Genomic DNA, 18711 nt, shown 5'->3' on the forward strand with positions numbered 1-18711 from the left:
TTGCTGTCTCTGTGTGCAATGAATATCTCCCCCACAGTTAGCAGTCCACACTGTCAGATATTCTGCAAATCATTATGGTTCTGTGAAAGCATGGGAAAAACTGTGTCCTATCAAGGAAGGTGTAGAATTTGTGCATAAACTATAGGAAACACCAGACTGGCAATTGCAACAGCGGCTGATATATTTTCAAGATCATCAAGAAGGATTCTGCAGCTTACAGCTCCATTTTTCAAATTGGGAATAAGCCTTGCATCAATGGTACTTGTGGGTATGGGAAGAGGAACAAAAATGTGATGTGAGAAGTGAGCATATGAAGTATGGAGGGTTTCCTTGCTCTTGAATATCTTTTTATCTGGAAAAAAAAAAACAAACAAAAAACCAACCAACCAAAAAACCCCCACAAAACCAAAACAAAACAGCAAGAAACACAACAACAACAACCAAAATAAAAACAAACTAATAAAAAACAAAACCCAAACCAAAACCTATATAGGATAAGACTGTGGTTCCATTTAAGTGTAGAAGTGCAAGACTTCCTGGCCAGTACATGTGTGTGTGAGAGAGGGAATCAGTGCAGCTTTTCCCTGCCTTGTTAGCTGGCCATTTTATGATTTTTGATGTGTTAGGTGTACCTAGAGACTTCTGCTAAGGCAACTCATCTGAAGCTACCTTTGTATCATGGTGCTATCTGTAGTACAGGGCCTCTGCTATTGCTGCACTCTTACATTGACTGGTCACACATTCCACTACTGTAAAATTTGAAACTTGTGTAAGCAGCTCATTGCTCAACTCTGCACACAGCTGTGCCTGGCAATGTGCTCAGCAGGTCCTTCCATGTCCTGGTCTTTATCCATCAACTTTTGTGTGCTGTGTTACATAGACTCTGCACTGTGCTTCTCACTTGCAAAAGCAAGTACAATAATCAGGCAGTCTATCTGCAGTGTGGCCTATCTCTGCGTAAGTAGCTATTCCCACCCGGGAAGGGTGGACAGGACCCACAGCAGCTGCATGTCCTGGTTGTGAGCTGTGGCCTGAGACATCACGAGGTGAGACGTGAGCCTCTAGAGGTCACTGACACACCAGACCCGGTGGCAAGAGACAGGGCTGCTCTGGGCGAGGTTTTACAGCAAGCTGTAAGTCAATTGCAACCAAGAGTAGAGCAGATTTTGTGTTTGAGATCTACTGCAAAGGCATGAATGAACAAGAGGTTATGGCTTGTCCAGAGAACATGTTTAAAGCCCGTGGAGGCCCTGTACCACTCTGTGGCAAATAGCTTCATGTGCAGTGGGATGGAGGTTTAATGCATTCAACAGCAAAAAACTGCTGTGTAAGGAGCTGCAGCTGTAGGGCATGGGCATGAACCTGATGTCCTGAAGAGTCGACAGGGAGTAGGGGGAGCCTCCTAACCACAGTGGCCTCTGGGTACTGTGTCAAAGACTGCTAGGCTGGCCACATAGCTGTTTTCCCAACCTCGCATGCAATGCAGTGATGCAGAATGCTGTTGCTATACATAAGCAATGCCTGGATTCCCAAAGTCAAAAATGAGTCAGAAGAATTAAATGATTAATTCATTTCTATGGCACCTTCTTGTACCACCCTATTAGAAACCCCAAAGGGCTGGGAGAAACCAACAATCTGCTGACAGCAGTCCGTACTTGCCCCGTGTGTGTAAACTGCCCCATTCTGGTATTAACAGAACTGAGGAAGAGTGTAGTGAGGCAGAGAGCCCTGGCTGGGGTGGAGGAGGAACTGTGGTAAGGGGGGATCTGGGCTGGATAGGACCTGGGGTGGCCATGAGCCTAGCTCAGGCACCTGAAACGTGCTGCAATATCTGCAGGTCTCCCTGAGAAAGAAAAAAGGAAGGGGTTACAGGGATGTCAGCCAAGGCATGCCTAGTAGTAATGCACAAGGAGTGTTCCCTTTGTAGTTTATCACTAATGTTTAAATGAATTGTATCTTCTAATGTATTTCCCCTTGAAGTCACAAAGTCAGACAATAAAACAGAGCTCGACAGTTCACAGCCATGAACATGTAAATGTTATTGAAAAGCCAGGACATGGTGGGGATAATGCCGGTGGGGGATTGTCCGTCTGCACTGACCTGGGTGTAGCCGCCTGCCTTTCTCAGCATTGTTCCTCTCGCACTTTGAGCACAGTGGAGAGGAACTCCTGCCCCACGCGTTCCCACTGCCCCATGCTCCCCATGCCTGCACGCCAGGAACTCCCTGCCGGCCCCTCCTTCCTCAGCGGCCTCCTGCACAGGGCTGATCGCCTTCGGTCAGAAAATCTGCTGGGCTTTGCACAAATGTCTCCTAATGTAAATACTAGAGAGCTATAGAAACCCTCTCTGTTGGTGCCGGCTCTTCTAAGCTCTGCTTTCAAAGTGCTGACTGCGTTGCTTCTTATCGTAAGTCAGTCTCAGCAATTAACTTTCTTTTGATCACTTGGGTGTGTGCTCTTTTTTCTTTTTAAATACACTTTTAATAGTACATGAATGCAGTGACCAAATATACAAGCATAAGGTTTTTAATTTAACGGAAATTATAATTAATTTCTTTGTAAACTGGCCAGACATTATCATACTCCTTTAATGCAAAAATGTAGTTTTGAATTACAGTTTTGTAGAGGAGAATAGTAATGAGGAACATTATTTTAGAATAAACAGTTTATGAGTGTGTAGGAAGATGGCAATATTGGCAAATGGATTTTACATGCAATATGTTATTTAAACTCCAATACATCTTACCATGCTGTTTCACATTAAAAGCTGTATGAGTGACTGATGAAATTTTATTGCCCATATTGGCACAGCACTTGGGTGCTGTTGCCTCTGAATGTGTATCTAACTGGGATATGGGCCAGTCCTGCACCTTGCCCCTAAGCACTTGTGGTCCTGACAGCCCCATGCCACCCTCAGTCTTTGCTATTCACTCCCAATGAACACAGAAGAACATTTCAGCCATTAGCAAATGGATCCTCAATGGGATTCACTCACTGAGCTGTTGTGTGCTGGACTCCTCTTTGTGCACCCTGCATTGCATATTGCTGAATGTTGCTGTACCCCCGCCGAAACATTCTGCTCCATGCGTTATTAGACCCATGTGAAATGAAATTGTAAGAGAATTGGAGCTCTAAACAAAATTTGAGGTTGCTTTAGTGTGAAGTTTAGTGTTTGCTATTAACAATTTACATATTAAAAGCTCTTCATAGACTAGAGCATGTCTCATCTCTCACAGTAGTTGGGAAACTCTGTGGTATGTTCTGCTGAGCAACATCACATTTCTGGGGTTAACCCTCACAGGTCACAAGACATGGTATTTTTTATTTTTATTTTTATTTTTTGCTGAAGTCACAAATGTTAAAAACAAATCCCTCTCAGTTTAGTGAGTAAGAGCACAACCTTCTTGCAGCATATGTGTACACTGCATTTTTAATGCAACATGTGACAGAAGTGTTGCTGTAAACTTTTTGATGAATACGTGACCAGAAAGCTCAACTCTTCATGCTGCTTGTGGAAGTGTAAGGACAGTACTACATTTCCTGGTACCTGCTCCGGTCGGAACTCTTGGATTCATTAGCTTGGTGATATTTTTGATAAGAAGAACTTCCATACAAATCAGTTGAAGGTCCAGTTAAAGAAGTGTCCTATTGCAGGCAATGAACTCCAATGAATGCTTAAAGAATAGAATGAAGAACAAGGAATGTATCAAGTGATTATCTTCATCTCCAGTAACTGAAGCTTTAAGAATTTCCCCTAGTAAGGTTTGCATTTGGACCTTTGTGTAGACCAATAACTACCAGTGGGTTTATCCTCCACAAAATCCTTTTTTTTTTTAATTCCTTTTATACTGTAGCCTCCACAACATCCTGTGATAATGAATTCCACACTTCAATTAAGAAGTTATGTGGAAAAAGCATTTCCTTTTTTTTTAAGCCTGATCATTTCTTTGGTTGCATCCAGGTTTTTGTGTTGTGATGAGACATGAAAAATCACTCTCTCTACAATTTTTTTTCATGCCATTTATCCATTTATAGTCTTTTACCATATTCTTTTCATAGCTTGCTTTTATAGTATTTGATTTCCATTTACCACTTTTCTTTAACTTTGCCAAGTATTCTTCAAGAAACCTAAAACTATTAAGATTTAACCAGAATGATAAATTAGAAAGGTCAAATGAAAAAGTGAGTTGGTTTGGTCTGTCTTTTGCAGAAGTTCTTACAAAACCTGTTGTCTTTTTGGACTGCTTTGTCTGTAGCTTTTTAAGTTTTGCATGTACCATGAAGTGGGATGACATGAACTACCTGCAGTCCAGAAAATACATCTCTGTCATAACTCTGCAAATGGAAGTATAATTACATTACGTGCTTTGACCTATCTTGCCTTCATAAACTTTCAATTTAAAAAAAAAAAAAAAGTTCTGTTGGAAACCATTGATCTGTGGTGTTTTTAGTGCCTTGGCTGTCCTATAGACTTTTGACTAATGTAATTTGTCGTTATGCATATCTACTTAAGGTTATTCTTTTTTCACCCACGTATGTTATTTTGCAGTCACTAGAATTTCATCTGTCACTTCATTCTGGCCACCCTGCTGTTCTCCACTGTGATGTTCTTCAGCACACCTCCACAAACAAATTTAAGCTGGATAAGCCTATTCCAAATCCATTTTATTATTTTGAACAATTCAGGCCAGAAATGGTGTAAACTGGCTTGTTAACTGGTGTCACCCTTCATGTGCAGAAAGTTGTTTTTCATAGCTAGATTAGCTTGTGCATCAGGAGAAGCTGATGGCCAGCCAAATAGGAGGAGCTGCAATATACTGTGATGACTCTGGCTTTTTTATTTGTGTGTTTACAGGTAGCTTTTACAACCTGTCATTATGCTTGTGGTTGACTTTTGGGAATATCGGTTTTAATTTACTTCCCTTTATACATGTGGATGAGAGGGTATGGTGGGCACATCCTTTTCTGTGAAACATTACCATATCCTGGAATGGGAAGAAGTAGTTCTGTCAACGTTAATGCACCTACCTTTCCTCTCCAGAGGCTTGCATACCTAATACATCGTTACGTCCAGTAAGAGAGAAACACTGGCTTCTATCTATTCGAGACCAGCATATAAGAGAAGTAATTCCAGACTACCTGTGAGTAATTTGTGAGTAGCCTACAATGTGAGGCAACATGTGTTGTTAGAAATTAATATATTTCAGTATTAAAAACAATATGGAAATTACAATATGCTCACCAAAGAAGTATTTAAAGATCAATATAAGATCACCTTATATTAAATACTATTTACCATGGTTTAACTGAGCATTTTTAAAAAAGATTATTATATTTAAAGTAATTCCCCCTAGTTTGTCTTGTACTAACATTCATTCCAGATTTAAAAACAAACAAACAAACAACAACAAAAAACAAAAAAAAGAACAAAACCAGAACAAAACCAAGAAAACTTCTTTTTTCTGTCAAAGCAGATGGTAGGTGAGTTTACTTAAGTGTAAAAATGGAAGATCTTTATTCAGATCATTTTTCTGTTCTCTTGCATTTGTTAAATATTGAGAACATAATGGTCTACACCCTTAAAAAAATCAGACAAGTAGTTTCCTGAAAAATTCAGGGCACAGCTCTTTTTTAAGTGAATGTTTAAAGTTATTTAATGAGAGCATGAAAGCATTATTGTGACTGATGTATTGGTGGACTTCATTGTAATAGGAGATTTTTGCAAAAGAGAATTTAATGAAGACAGAGTGATAGACATTGCATGACTTTCAGCTAGACAGGTTTTCTAGCTGGCCTGGCCAGTACATGCATAATTTGCTTCCAGTTACTACCTGCTAGAGAAACCTGTTGTTCACTCTGTCTATGATGCTAACCGTATCAGCACTTGTGGAAATACCAGCTGCTAACAATAACAAGAGAAAATAGAGCCAAAGGGCTTAATGTGTTAATTGTTTGCAAAATGTGCCTGGTGCCAATTTCCTTAGTTTCTACATGAGTTGGAGCTTTTTGTTAAATTAATCGAAGCTCTCCTTGCTGTTTCAAAAAAAAAAAAAAAAAAAAAAAAAGTAGGCACTTTATCTGAACTGAAATTACTCTGTGGTTGCAGGGTGTGGGTGGCAGAACACCGAGATGCCTTTCAACTAATCTCCCCAGAAATGTGTTTACTGGATAACGCAATATACGCAGTTTTGGAATTATACTTCCAGCACAGCTGTTGTGTAGGAAACGAAACCAAGAAAGGTCTCTGATGAGAATTAAATTTACAGGAATGGCCTAGAGATTGTCTACTGATGCTGCTGTTGTCTGATGTCCCTGTGGTAGCTATGGGTCCACTGAAGAAAATGATAAAATGCAAAGGAAAGACACGCAGGAAGAAAAACCCTTTATAGCAATGGTAATAAGGGCCCTGCCAGCTCCAGGGGTAGGTTTGTATGTAATCAGGAGAGGCTGCCAATTGATGATGGCAACTGAAGGGATTTTAAAGGGGTGGGTGAATCAACTGTTTTTACCATTTTCTATATGAAAGCTGGATTTATGTGACACAGATGAGACGTCTTGTCCCATTTTTAGCTTTTCTCAGACCTGAAAATTTCTGCCTTCATGAGAACAGAATTTGTTTCTCTGGCTTATTTCTGTGGTCCATTGAGAGCAGTCCAGGCTCTCAGTGGTAGTAGTCAGTGCCAGAGCATAAAAGAAACGGTACCCCTTGAAAGATTTGAAATAACTTGTCTTCCTTCTGCCAACAGGTAAGCTTTAATATGGAATCATAACCTTTTACATAAAGCATAAAAGTAATTGCATTTTTGAAAACTGTGGTGTTTAATTTGCAAAGTAAGACCTTCAGAAGTTACGATGTGCTTGCCTGTGAAGCTGAACTTCCACCCCTCACTCTTCAGTACACAGAGGAAGTAGAGGACCAGTACCAGATTGGCCACTGGAATTTCAGCCAGCTGATATAAAGCTAATGACACACGGAATTAAAGCTCCTCATGATTCAGTCTAAGGCCATGACCTGTGATGGGTGTGCTTGGAACATGGCTCATTTTAAGGCAATCTCACGTCATATACATGAGATTATATACTGACTTTAGGCCCTTGGAATTCAGAAACTTCTCCAGAAGGTCATTCAAGGTTTTGCTATTGTTATCATTGCTTGAATATGGCCACACTTTTTGCTACTTGCTCTTAAACTTATTATTTTAGGTAAGCCTTTTAAACCTTACTTATTGCTTAAATCAGTTTCAGCTAAAGGTACCAATAACAAACACTTAGCAGGAAGGCTCTCACTAGACCCTGCTGGCAACCTTACCTGGTTTATAGGATATCTGCCAGTGCTGCTTCAGTCAGCTATTAGAGTAGATCTCACATGTTAAATTATTTGGATTCATTTGAAAGTGTTTTCGTTGTCTGCACGTCCCACATGTGCGTTCATCCTGATTATGTTTACAGTGAAGGAGCAATTCTTGTTTTGTGTGCATCAAAGTCTTTCCCTTGCATCTTCCCAGGAATGAAGTGATTATCAGATTCTCCTAGGGAAATTAAGTTGGAGTGCAAGAGGGCAGCAGTCATATACACTGACAAGCCTGACAGGAAAATATAATGCAGGCTTAATGTAAAGAGGGAATAAAACTTCATCTGTTACCATTCCTGAGGAAATGTGTGCATTGGGAAATCTAGTCTTGGAAGCTATGTAAATGTGAGACAAGTATTTCTGGGGTGAAAAATAAAAAAGACAGAGTTGTCTAAACTATATTGTGTAACTCATAGTATGAAAATAGATTAGTATTTTTTCCATTTGTTTGCAGCAAGGTTATATTTCTTTCTTGTTGCCATATCTCCCTATCCCTTTTACTTCAGTAAGAGAAGAGCATAAACCAAAATGGCAAATATGAAATATATTCACTAATGTTAAAAATGAATTTTCAGCCCAGTTGCATTTAAGACCATAATTTGCAAGGAAACCCCAAGCTAGGGGTAAGGTGGCCAGCAGAATTGAGGACTGGGAAAAGCAAAACATTTATTTTTCTCAGGAACAGATCTCTGATAATGATTCCCTTTATTCCTCTCTCCCCACAAAACCCAATTAAGTGACAATTAAAGAATAAAAACAAGAAGTCTCAATCCTTTTTCCTCCTTTGTCTTCAGCCTTCAGAACTTCAGTTAACACTAAGGTGCAACATTATTTTATGGAAGTCCAGCAGAAATTCCCATTTTAGCTAGGAAAGGCCTAGTTCTTACCCATGTGGGATTGTAATCCCACATAAAATAGGTTTTCTGGAACAAGAAGAGGGAGAATTTAAAAATGAAGTATTCCTCATATCTACACAAACTACATAAAGGTTTTTTGTTTGAGCTTGGATATCTCCATCTCTCCCTCCTACAAAATTTATGCCATGCTTTTCAGTCTCCTCTTTGTTTTGTGAGTTAAGAAGCAATGAAAATTGTGTTGCTCAGCTCTGAACAAGCTGAGTTGATGCTGCAGTTTGGTCAGGGTCATTCTGTAATGAAAATTCTGCAGGTTTTCTTAAGTATTAGCACATCTGCCTTAGTGGTGAGGGAAAACCATAAAGAAAAAGGGAGTTTGCCTATATGCATTATTTTCTTCTCCTCAGTTATGTTAGTGTGTGTGTTTGATACTGTTTATTTTACAGGTGTGGTGACACACTAAGGGAATTATTTGAGTTATGGCTAGCCAAACGGCACTGATATCTTTTATCTTGTGATCTTCATTTCCCTTGGTAGATTGGTAGACTTTCTGAGGTCTCACGTATTCTTAGGATTTTTTTTTTCTGGTTCTCTTATTTACACGTTTAATATTTGATGAATATTTAAGAGTATAAAAATGTAAGTTTTGCCTTGCTGTTCTACTGGAAACACTACTTATTTTGTTGCCTGTCAGTTGCCTTGATTTTTTAAAAAATCTTTATGCCAGTATGCTCTATCATCTATAAGACTGTTGGCATTTAACTTAGTTAATGTTTATGTGTTTGTGATTTTTTTTTTTGTTTGTCATTTTGTTGGTTTGGTTTTCTGTTTGGCTCATTCTGTTTTGGTTGAAGGTGTTCTTCTTGGATGTTATGGGTATGTGTGAAGGGGACAGTAGCTTATGCAGAAGTTCATGGTGCACAGTACTGACTAGGCATAACCTAAACTAACATGGAGCTGGACTGCTTTGTAAGAATTGGTCTCTGAACAAATGGACAAGAGGAAGATACTCCCCTTCAATGCTTCAACAACTCCTTCGAAGAGACATGAGCGTACAAAGAACTTCTGAGACCTAACAAAACCTCTCCATCAAGGTGATATTTGTGATTTTCAGCTTCATACATGCACTTGCCATTTTGGCCTTTCATCTTCAGTTACAGTCTTGCAATTCACTCATTTTGAGTTTCCTGTTTAGTATGTATTTTGCTGTCTGACAGAGATTATAGTCATTCACAGCTGATGCATTTGTGCATTTGAGGAAAAAGCTTTGGCGGGGGAGGACAGAGAGTGGGGGGAATTAATCAATATTTTCATGCAGCAAATCCTTCTTTTGAAGTCAGCAACATAAATGAAACTGATAGCTAAACCTCAAACACAGGTTTGATAAGAAACTACCTAAGCCTATCAATAAATCAGCTTCTCTTATATGAAGATTTTTTTCCCTTTGAAATTGTTTTACAAATAGTGTTGTCCCACCGTTTGTGATAAAGAGAAAATGTTTATGCCAAAAGCTTCACAATGACTCCACCCTGAGTCCAGAAGAATAGATAAATGAGTTCAAATATGCTGAGAAAATAAATTTTGCATGAAACATAAAACCCTCTCCCCCGCATTTACAAAGTGGAATCCTGTTTTGTTTTCTAAGCTGAAATGTATTTTGATATTTTATATTAGCCTTATCATACTTTATTGGTTATTATACTTTATTGGAGTTTATTGGTATAATGATCAAGATGTTTTTGAAATAGAGCTGTAGAACTCTAACCAGAATACATGACTTGTCAAGCCTCACGTTCCTGGGACAAAGAATGCACTTTTACATCCGTGAGATGGTAGAGGTCTATTATCTGGACTATGAAGAAACTTGATGTGACCAGAAAAAAGAAAAAAATTATGGCCAAAAACTTCTGCAAACTGTGATGGAGTAGGTTGATAGAAAATAATTTCTGAAACAAGGAACGAATAATAATTGCATCTGAAGAGATATTCTCAGAGACTTGAAGAGATCCCTAAGCTACGTAATAACTCAGATAGTCTGACAACATTTGTATGTGGGATACAAGGTGGACCCTGGTCTTTGTGATGTAATTTTAAATTAAATTAGTTTTTCAATATGAGAATCTTTTATCTTGAACACAACTCATTTTGCATTTAACAGTATCCAAAATGTAGTTCTTTGATAAAAGGAGGCTGAACCCAGAAGAGATGGGCCTCTGAGTACTTCAGTCTGCTCTTGTCTGCTTTTTGAACCACACTAATGAGTATTGGATCAATGTTTTTGCTATAGTTTTTTTTGTTGTTGTTGTTTTTTATGGAGACTGATTCATTAATTCTAAATCTCTTTCCTCCAAAAGAGAAAAAGGTAAAACCAAAACGTAATCCTGCCTCTCGGCCTCAAAACTCTGCAGCTGATTGAAATCATTATGCCATGTCTGAGTTCTAAAGTAAAAGGAGTCCCTCATATAGAAATAAAAATTGTCTGATTAAAACTTTAAAGTGACATAATTACTTTTTTAAAGGAAAGGATATAATTTTTGACCATTTCATAGCCTCTTATAGAAAAACACAGAGAAAACCCCCCAAACCCAAAGTGTGTCAAAACACAGCTGGCAGTATAACTGCTAAATAGTCTTCTTAGGGAAATAGCTGTAAGTGTATTTGTTAAACTGGCAACAGCAAACATCCTGCAAGCCCTAGAGAACTCCAAGTATCTGCTTACGGACAGAATCCAGACATCTGGATTATCTGCAGGAGCATCCCTCAGGCTGTCCTCAAGACATGAACAGCTCACTCCTACCATAGGCCAAGGTTTGCTGTCCATTTTTGGTATTTATGGAGAATTTTTCTGGGAAGGGGTATGTAGGCAAGTAGATGACATTATTCATCAATAAAGCCCTTTCAGTTTTTGTTTGATTCCATTTGCTGTGTAATCCTTACGTCCTGTTTGTGAGGTATCTTTACGTTCACACAGGATTCTTCAGGCTCTAGGAAAAGCAAGGCACATGAGGGATAGTAAACAGGTAGGTAGAAATGGTCCTGTATTATTTCCCATTCTGAGTGTTTTTAAGTGATGGTACAAGCTTCAGGTAACATCTTCGTTTTTTTCTCTTTTTATTCTTTATTGTTATCTGTGGGTAGTATATTATTCTGCAGGAATTGTTCGGCTGGTTAAGATAGATCTAGATCTCCGTATTATCTCCAGCTCCAGCTGGTTCCAAGTATTTTTAACAGAGCCTAAAAAATAAACAAGACCTAGGCAAATGGAAAAAGCAGCCAATGATCCATTTCTGTCTGTTGTGCTTTAATAAAGATGAATAGAAACATCTTCAGGATATTTTCCACCATTAATGTCCATAAAGTTTCTATGTAATCACCAGCAGGTCTTGCTATAAGTTGTGCTTAAAGTTTCATCAGCTTCCAAACCTCCTCTTGAATTGTAGGTTAAGGTTTGGTATGACATGCTGAATAGCATCACTTTGGTAGTTTTGGTGATGGAAAAGAAGTGGGCTCACTTATGAGCTGTCTTTCCAAGAGGAATTTTCACATACTCTGTTATATAGCCTGTCCTCTGTGCTAGAGAACACATGGATGAAACTCAGGAATCATTGTGCTTCCAGTGAAGTGTACAGTATCTTGGGACCTGGGATCTGCAATACACCACCTAGTTTTTTGGAGGTAAAAACTGAGTGAGCTGCAACTCATATAGGCAAAAAAGTACAGTCTGTCTCCCCTCAGGGAGTAATGTGTGTGTATGTGTGTGTGTGTGTGCGCACGCGCATGCTTGCATGCATGCATAGTGGGGAGGAAGGGAAGGAGGGCAGAGAGAGAACATTAAACTTCTGGAGCCATATTGCTTCCTGCCCTTCTGCTGGAGCTGCCTCCTACTGGTTACGAGTGAGCACTGCAAAGAAGACTACAGAAAGTGGCCTGGTAGACAGTTTACCTTCATTTCTTCACCCCAGTGACCATTCAGATTTGCACTTGTGTCTGTGTCTCATGACTGGCAGTTAAGTAGTCACCAACCCACACTATTGTGAAGAGCTGGAACAGCTGTTGCCACCACTTTCTGAATACGGTATTTCTCTGTTGTTTGGAGTAACTATTGTGAGAGATCAAAATTTCAGACATGTATGGCTGTAAAGTTGCTACTTTTTTTTTTTTTTTTTTTTTTCTCAGAAATTACTAACTTGTGAGACTATAAAGGAGCAAGCCAAGGGTAATTTTGGCACTGATGAAGCTAGAGTAGGTACAGTCAGGTTTCAGTTCGTGTTGATTTTCTTGAGTACCCTGAAGCATCCTGCACACCCTTGTACACATGGGATTTAACACGTCTACCAACTCCATTCAAGAAACCTCTTTTCTCTTTAGCAAAGAAATAACTTTTGGGAGACAGAAGAACCTGATCCTCATCTAGGTGGGATTTCAACTCTGTTTCTTTTGTATTTCAGTTCTCTCCTGTGTAGTATAAAGAAGACAGTTAAGTGGATTGTGTTCAATAGCATCATTATTTCATAATAGGTTGGGTGTGCTCTGCTGCAGAAGAAAGGCTCAACACAGTTTTGAGATTAGGTTTTGACTCTACATCCTTTCCATCTGTTGGTGGAACATAATTTGTTTCCAGTTTTAGTGTTGAAGTAGAAGACCTCATTCAGCTGCAAAACTTCGTGGTAAACTTGGTGCTATCTTGTGTTTAGAACAGCTGTGGAGGACATTTCAGCCAAAGCTTTAGAATCAGGGAAACTGCATGGCTGCAGTCTTGAATTTAGGGAAGAAAGCCAGCTTTACATGATACTTAAAATGTAGAACGCTACTTACTTAGCTTCTTTGTATAAAGAAGAGTTACTGTGGTGTTGAAGTGTTTCATTCTGTGAGTAGATGGCTGTGGAATATAAACAATCACCTGAAATGTTTTAAATTTTGGTAGATTCTCAGATTCAATATTAGTACTCACCCTTTCAGAGAGGTTTGGTAAATGATCTTTGCCCTTGATACAGAACCTAGTTTTTGGAGTAGATTAACTTGCAGGCACAGTAGGTGAAAAACAAAAAGGGTGTAATTATGAAGAAAGAGCACCGAGACACAGCCCTAAACTTCTGAATTGAGAGATTGTTCTAGCCCACAGTAATATTAAGATCAGGAATTGGCTGAGGCCATAAACAAAATTGAATTTGTATGATCTCCTTCAGTATTTGAACTTGATTTTCTAGCATCAATAAAAATGAGCTCTATCACTGTTTGAATTTTTTCCCTTACTGAGAACCTGGAGAACAATTTGAATATCTGTATTTTATGCAAGACTGTAGTTGTGTCTACCCACATTTGGCAGGTGTATATAGAAGCCAGAGTTAGGAAATTATGCATTTGTAGTTACTGAAATGTATTTGTCATCCCTTATGTAATTCATGCGATCATGTAATTCCAGTATTAAAAAAATATATATTTTCTGTAGTCATAGACATATCTATTTTGTCAGCAACAGAGAAAACTGTGCAGTAACTTCCATAATACTTGTGTATTTGCAGTGACTAGGTAGTCTGCCAGTTTTCTTTCTCACACAAAAGCATAATTTCTCTTATTGTCTCTGCTCTTGTTTACACTTGCCTAGCTTTTTTTTTTTTTTTTTTTGGCTGAAACAAACATGGAAACACACAACTGTCTTTCCACACGCAATACTCCTTTTTGCCCCTGGTTGCTGCATGGTATTTTTGAAGAGAGACAGAAATTTTTAGAAAAATATCCATACTCCAAAAATATCACTGGAAAGACCACATTTTGTAATGGTTTAGATCTTACAGGATCTGATTTAAATAAGTAGATCAGAACTGTTTGTGATAATGACTACATTTATTATTCAAAGCATCTGTGGAAAGATAAGGAATCAAAATGTGGGATAACTTGTTTTCTTTGAGTTGATGGAACAGTGAGTTTCTCTACTAAGCTCTAAAGATACTGGAGAGAACATTGGCTTTTTTTTTTTTTTTTAATTATTATTATTCCATAAGATTTTGGTTTGAATGGAGCCAAGTTTTCAAAAGTTTCACTGCTTCTGTGATACCTAATACTTATTCACATAAGGCCAATCTATGCCATCCTCCCTCCTGAAGGTGAAATGTCTGTAATGTTGGAGTAAGTGATACTTACTCCTGTTTATTTTTTATTTTTATTTATTTATTTATTTATTTATTTATTTATTTATTGTGTAAGTAAATAAGCATCAGGCCCTGAGAACTGAACCATTTTAAAACAAAGCAATAACCATAGTCCCGGTGGCTTTTCCTCTGTTAAGTCCAAACGTGTGGGAAAATGAAATATTCTACAGGCTGACTGAAGGTGCTCTGATGGAGAATAATGGCTAGGTAACTCAGTGATTACCTTCATTATATATATATCTTTCCATTAATTCATTTCTGGAAATCCATGGTATGGACATATCCATCAGTTCTCCTGGAAAATGTTGTGGCATGGCGTCCTAACCTTGCACTTCTCAGTGTGACATTTTGTCTAGCTTTTGAGGGTATATTCGTGTTCCCAAATTCACAGACACAGACCTGTCACTGGAGATGGGCACTGTAAAATAGCAGCAAGCAAGACAAAGAGGTGTGTTCTGTTTTAATCATTGCACAGAATCCATTCTAAACCCACTGAGATGACTGGTCACCATTCATTTTCTGCTTGTGTCACAAACATCAAGCAATAAAAAGAGGTGGGCAGCAGAACAGAATAGAATGCAATACAATACTATGAAATATCTCAGTTGGAAGAAACATTCAAAGATCGTCTAATCCAACTGCAAGAACAGGACTACAGGTTAGAAATGTTCAAGCATTGCATAGAAGTTAGAGCTACCTTATTTTGTTTAAGAATGAGAGATGCTTACTATAATTTTTCAGCGAAACTCTAATAGTTTCTAAGTCATCAAATAACAGAAAAAATAAAATGAAGTTTTGAGAAAAAAATTGTTTGACTGAGACTAAGCAATTTTTTTTTTTTCCTTATGGGTAAAGTACTATAAATGCTTTACTAATGTTGAATTATTAAATTCTCATGTAGGCTTATAGGCATACTAAAATGGATTTTTTGTGCATTCCTTTCTAAGTTGAATGAATCTGTTTAAAGAAAATTTTCATGAGTCACAGAAATACAAGCATTGTTTTACATATGAGTCACTTCAAAATCTGATCGAGAATTATTTTTAAAGTTTTAAGAATTACTTAAGCAAAAAGATTGCAAATTCATGACTATGATTGTGCATTTCATGGCCTTTTGCCTTCTTGTTCTTTACAATGCTGAATAACAGAACAATGTATATTTCTCAAAATTATGAATAAGAAAATAGCAGTAAGTTCTTCTTTCAAATAACAGTAAGTTCTTCATTTCAGTTGGTGTTCTACTACTACTGCTGCTGTTCTATGACACTGAACATGTTACTTTGCATATTCTGGTATGTCATCTGTTTTAATCACTTCACCCCTCTCTGAAATGTAAGCCAAAACAAACTCCATTATTTCACTTCCAATAGCTTCCAATACCTTTTCATTCTTAGGGATTTATTATTGCTGCTAAGTTTAAGAACTCAGCATCCCTTTCAGATGTAAGCCAAATGCATTAAATAACCCCAGAGTATATTATCTTTTGAATCCTCACTCCTTAGGACAATGCTGTTGAAATGATTACAGCAGCTGGACTTGGAACTGAGAAAAGGAAGGGCTGATTTTTGTAGAAATTACATCCTGACGTCCTAATTAAGACCTTCCTTTCTGATATCCAGTGGTATGTGGTGCAGCTTCCTCTCTCCCCTTTCCTTGACACAACGTGTTGAAGAGGAATGTGAAGGCTGGGTGTGATCTTTCCAACATCAGAGTGAAAGGAAGTAACATACCAAACAGATGATGTCATGAGTGCTGCTGAATCTAATTCCACCTCCACCCTTGTGGTACACCACTCAGCAACATTTCAAAAGACTAAAGTCAATAGTAATAACAAAAACCCCATTCAAGATATGTCAGTATTAGAAGTGGAGATAGAAGGAAAGCTAATTAAAAAAATAAATGTATTGGTATGCCATATGTTTTATTTTAATGGGTAAGCTGTGCTCAGGTACTTTGCAAGTTCAAAAGGTAAGAATACTTCTACACTGGGAATGCATTGGGAAGTGCTGACAGCAACCCATCTCTACATAGCTGGGTAAACCTGTTCAGCATGAATAACAGTGTGTGTTCTCTAGACAGACTTTATTCTAAACTCAGTAGAGTGTGAGTGTTCCAATTCCTGATAGCTGCACTTCATCCTAAATGCTTCAGCCTGCCTGCAAGTACCCTTTGCTTCAGAAGTGGCAGTAGGATTAAGCTCAGGCATAAATACACTGCATAGGCATCACCTAGATGAGTGTCTGTATGGAAAAAAGCATGTAGGGCCATACACCTGGTGGACATACTGCATGTTGGCAACTTTTGGGTAAGGGCTCTGCTGAAATGACTGTTTGACAGAGGCTGTCTTTAATGGAATTACTGTTGCCATCACAGGCAGCCCCCTAACCCATGCCTGACACTGTAAATAAGCAGGCCTGACGGACCGCCTGCTCAAGCATCTCACAGTCAGCTTAGTCCTTCCATGCAACTACAGGGAAGATGTAAGCTGTTTTGAAGCTAAAGACACCAAGAAGTTTTTAGGTCTTCATTCACTACCTCATGAAGGAAGGAGGCGTCTCTGGATTCAGGCCAGTTGTCCCAGATGATAAATCAGACATGCTGTGCAAAGAACATGCAACTAACCACCCTGCAACCACGCACACACTCTAGTGATGTGCACCCATTCACTTTTGCTGCCTTCTTGATATGATTTTGTGCAGTCTTTAATTTCATGACTATTAGTTTCTCTGGTTTCAAATGTGTATTATAGGATTCATGAATTTCTGGAAAAAAATATTTTTTACAACATTCGCCAATAAAAACATGACAATAGCCAAGCATTTTATGACAGTTCAATAGCTTTTGGAGAAGAAGATTAGCCTTTCACTCTTGTGCAAATATAATGATGATGCACTGTGCATGAGTGATGAAAGAAAATGATTTGGCAAGGAATTAAAAAAAGTAAAGATGAAAAGCACATTGAAAGTGTCCTTTCTAATCTTGAGAAGATATATAAACCCAGCAATATTAAGATGATTGCATTGCTTTGGGTTACTGTAATTTGAATATCATTTAATCTCTATTTAAGATATCTGCATATTTTTGTATGACATGTTTCAATGGCAAAGTCAGTGATAATGAGAGTTTGATGTTTTACTTATGGACACTTTTGCTCATAGCTCAGTGATGCCACTGTGAGATATCTTGTGATAATTTGTCTGAGAAGAAATTATCCTATAATATTTAATCATTACTTCTTTGATGTGTGGTGTGTTTAACAAGCTTAACATACCTGATTCTAATAATTTAGCCTTGATACATAACTATCTCATCCTTTAAGTCGTATTGATTTTTGCCACAGTAAAAAGACCTTGCACTCCATAACGTAAATATGTAGAACATGCAGTTTTATACGTATGCACAGATATACAAAGTTTCTGTAACGATTAAGAACAAATTCAAAACAAAGACCAAGGAATATGAATTAGAGGAAGTATTTCAGAAACTTGCTGGAAGGAATATAAAGAATAAGACAACACACTATGAAGGCACAATTCCCATGAATGAGAAGGAGTTGCTGAGCATTACATGCAACACATTTAAAGATGTAAATAAGGAGGCATTAAGGCTACTTTAAAAATAAAAATTAGAGGGAGAGGAAAGTCAGAGTTTATTTGGCTATAGATAACTGAGGTCAAAAGGAACATACAAGAGAACAGTGTCACTACAGAAAAGCCAGATTATCTATCTCTACTGGTGCTGACCATGGAGAAAGGCTGCTCATTACAGGAAGAGAGAATCTAGAGAACTGTCAATTCAGAATTAAAGTACAAACTAACAAATAAACAACAAAAAAACAACTTTTAGAAGACATTGATAAAATGAACAGCAAAAAAATGCCATGAAAAAATGATGTTTACACAAGAATTATAAAGCAACTATAATATAAATGTTTATATTACTTCAACATAGTTCAATAAGAAGAAAAATGAATAGTATGATGCTAAACTTTAAAAAATCATGGAGAAATGTCCTTGAAGATATAGACCATAAAGCCTGGCTTCTGTACCTTGAAAATTTATGAAAGCTGCCATAAAACAATAGAACTGAATGTCATGTCTCAGCAACCTACTAGAATTCCTTGAGGGAGAAAAATTTTGTCCATATGAAAACCCAAGGTAAAAATCCAAATATGTAAAAAAAAAAAAAAAGATTTGTCAAGGTTCTATGTTGAAGAATATTAAAGAAACTAAGTTGTTACAGGAAAAAAAGTTTATTTTATCTGTGGGTAAGTAACTGATTAACAGATAAGAAGAAAACAATAAAAACAAAACAGAACAAAACAAAACAAAAGCCTCACAGTAAAGGAGATTTCCAGC

Source organism: Anser brachyrhynchus, assembly GCF_964034855.1.
Source record: "Anser brachyrhynchus genome assembly, chromosome: Z".
Lineage (NCBI taxonomy): Eukaryota > Metazoa > Chordata > Aves > Anseriformes > Anatidae > Anser > Anser brachyrhynchus.